Below are 3,874 nucleotides of genomic sequence, written 5' to 3'. Positions count from 1 at the left end.
GTCACAACAGTGACATTACCCTACATAGCAGGACAATACTCTAGAGACTGACCACATATACATATGATCAGCGCCCAAGCACCCTCTCCGCCCAAGCTAGGACCAGGGTGGGTCAGGCAATGGTTGCTGATGACTCAGCAGGTAGACTTAGATGCTCCCCCCAAACGCCCATCGTTAGTTCACAAGGATGGTGAGGTTGCAGACACTAAAGAAACTATCGAGTTTCAGCGGGACTCGAACCCCTGTCCGGCGAGCGCAAGGCAGGGACGCTTCAACATCTAACGAATACAAAATAATAGTGATTTAAAATACATTAGCTTCAGAGGACAGATGAGCAGAGGGCCATTTAAAAGAACAGACAGGTCAATATCTAGATGTTTCAAGACAGTTAACCGGAGGCGTAAAAATCCAAGAGATCAAGATGTACAGTTCAGGCACAGGAATTCCTGGTACACTTTGCTTCAAAGAAGTGCACACTGTCACACTTCGCGGCGAGTGACCAAACAGATAGTGTAAGGAGAGGTGGCAGAGGTGGTAGGAGAGGCTAAACACAAGAACTCGCCACGCAGTAAAGGTGTGGCTGGGTGCACTTCTTCGAAGCAAGGCGTGACAGGGACTGCTGTGTCCAACTGTACATAAGTCTTGTTGTAATTTACCTATTAAATTTCTTTCCCAACTTCCCGTTAAGATACTGCCGCTAGAGAGTTATGGGGTCCTTTGACTTGTCAGACAGTACTACAGTGGATCCTTCTCTCTGGTTACGGTTCTTTCCCTTTGTCTACACTTACACTGAATAGTCTGGCCTATTTTTTACATGTTCTCCTCTGTCCTCATACACCAGACAACACTGAGATTACCAAACAATTCTTCTTCACCTAAGGGGTTAACTACTGCACTGTAATTGTTCAGTGGCTACTTTCCTCTTGGTAAGGGTAGAAGAGACTCTTCAGCTATGGTAAGCAGCTCTTCTAGGAGAAGGACACTCCAAAATCAAACCATTGTTCACTAGTCTTGGGTAATGTCATAGCCTCTGTACCATAGTCTTCCACTGTCTTGGGTTAGAGTTCTCTTGCTTGAGGGTACACTCGGGCACACTATTCTATCTAATTTCTCTTCCGCTTGTTGTGTTAAAGTTTTTCTAGTTTATATAGGAAATACTTATTTTAATGTTGTTACTGTTCTTAAAATATTTTTTTTGTTTCCTTTCCTCACTGGGCTATTTTCCCTGTTGGGGTCCCTGGGCTTATAGCATCCTGCTTTTCCAACTAGGGTTGTAGCTTAGCAATTAATAATAATAATAATAATAATAATAAAAATAATCAACTTTCTTACAACATTTCATGCTAGCCTTGTTCAACTTGTGCGAGGCGAGGTGAATGCAACTAAAATTTATTAAACAGACATCGAGTTTATATACAAAGACTTACGAGCAAGAACGTCACAAAATGCAAACAGAGTAAAACATGAGCTAGTATGCTTACACAGGTTGGTCTATTAACACTGCTGGGAAGAGCTAGTGATAAGATTAAAAAAAAAGGCCGAACCGTTACAGTTTACAAACGTGTATGGAACAGGTGCGGTACATACTAGTCGACCAAACAAGTAATATAGAACTTCGCAGTTTCCATCACAGGTGGGTTAGATTAATATAATTATCATGTGACCGGGGCTAATGCCGAGGAGGCAATTCAGCCGTGAGGTGCAATTGTAAAAGTTGAAATCAGTTGGAAAAGCATAAATAAAAAAATCAGGAACAATATATTAGAAAGATATATTGTTAATTTATTCTCATCATTTATTTATTTTCTTATTTCCTTTCCTCACTGGGCTATTTTTCCCTGTTGGAGCCCTTGGGCTTATAGCATCTTGCTTTTCCAACTAGGGTTGTAGCTTGGCTAGTAATAATAATAATAATAATAATAATAATAATAATAATAAAGGAACGCTGAAAAGACCCTTTCGTAATGCCTGCTTTACACATACAGCGTGAGGTGTACTGACGGCACTGCCCCCCCCCCCACCACCACCCCACCCCCACACACGGAGTTATTACATGTGATAACTAGAATAACTTTCCAAAAGCAATTTTACAATGCGGGTACTACCTTAGATCATACATTTTATTCTTTTCGTTAATTACCAAAGCTTCAATTGACCCCTTCCTCGAGGGTACACTTGGTCACACTATTCTACAGTATCTTCTTTATCTTTCTTTTGTTTTTAGTTTTTTAAGTACTTTTAGTTTATATATGAAAGATTTATACTAATGTTGTTATTGTTCATAAAATATTTTATTCTAATTGTTCATTACATTATCTATTTCCCCGTTTCCTTTCCTCACTGGGCTATTTTTCCCTGTTGGAGCCCTTGGGCTTATAGCAGTCTGCTTTTCCAACTTGGGTTGTAACTTGGCTAATAATAATAATAATAATAATAATAATAAACTTTTCTAAAAGGGTCCCTCCCATGTTTCTGAATAGAACCTCCGACACGCCTTTCATCTCTTTGACTAACCCAGTTATAAAGAGAAACACCTTTTGTTTGCAAAACAATAGAATTTAATATATTGCCTCTCCTCAGAGCTGAGCTAGATCTCACACTATATCCGTTCTTTTGATAGTGTTTCTATATCTTGATAAAAGGAAACGAAAAGAAAAAAAAAATTACTGAACCAGGCAAAGTTATGATCTCGTTTTCAATACTTTATTCGCCGCCTTCTTTAAAGGTTTAAAGGCCACTCATGAGTAGCAGAGGCAAGGGAAAGTTACATTGCCCTATCCAGCAGGAGAATGCCCTAGAGACTGATCATATTACAAATGATCAGCGCCCAAGGCCCTCTCCACCCAGTCTAAGACCAAGGAGGGCCAGGCAATTGCTGCTGATCACTCAGTAGATAGACCTATAGGTTCACCCAAACACCCATCTTTATAAAGCTCACAAGAATGGTGAGGTTACTGCGACCAAAGATACTAACGGTGTTGAGCGGGAATGGAACCCCAGTCTGGCAATCACCAGACAAGGACGCTACCACTACGCCAGGCAATCTTTCTTTAGTTATATATCTTATGTTTAAAATTTTAATATCTGATTGTGACACATAAGAGTGATAATCTACTACATTTCACCTATTTATGCTGTTGTTTTTACAACATTACTTTCAAGTATTTCCTTTTCTTCCTTATATAATAAATCATATCTATGTTTTACTTCTTAGGCTTTTCCATAAAAGGCAAACTAGTTTAAAGGTCGCTCATACATGACAGAGGCAAGGGATAGGACAATATCCTAAAAATGATAATCAGCACACAAGCCTCTTATCCATCAAGGCCTAAGACCAGGGAGGGCCAGGCAATGGCTGCTGCTGATTCAGCAGGTAGATCTATGGGCTCCCCAAAACCCATCCCCATTCCTAGCTAACAAGGAGCGAGGTTGCAGACACTACTAGAAACTGTTGAGGTAGAGCGGGTCTCGAACCCCAGTTCAACAGTTTGCCAGGAGGGAAAGTTTCCGATAGGCTACCATAACCCTTATTATTATTATTATTATTATTATTATTATTATTATTATTATTATTATTATTATTATTATCATCATCACAAGCTAAGCCATAACCCTACTTGGAAAAGCAAGATACTTATAAGCCCAAGGGCTCCAACAGGGAACAATATCACAGTGAAGAAAGGAACTAAGGAAATATATAAACTAAAAGAGAAGTAATAAACAATCAAAATAAAATTGAGATCAAAACCTGTCATAAGGGCAATGATCTCCTTTTACATTTCACTCAAAAATTCTATTTGTATCAACCACCATTTCCATAAATATTTTGGCGTTACACATTTGCCTATCTATAAATGAAACCTGGGCAACATTA

The sequence above is a fragment of the Palaemon carinicauda genome, chromosome 7, assembly GCF_036898095.1.
Source record: "Palaemon carinicauda isolate YSFRI2023 chromosome 7, ASM3689809v2, whole genome shotgun sequence".
NCBI lineage: Eukaryota > Metazoa > Arthropoda > Malacostraca > Decapoda > Palaemonidae > Palaemon > Palaemon carinicauda.
The sequence above is the reverse complement of the archived record's forward strand: the minus strand, read 5'-3'. Positions refer to the sequence as shown.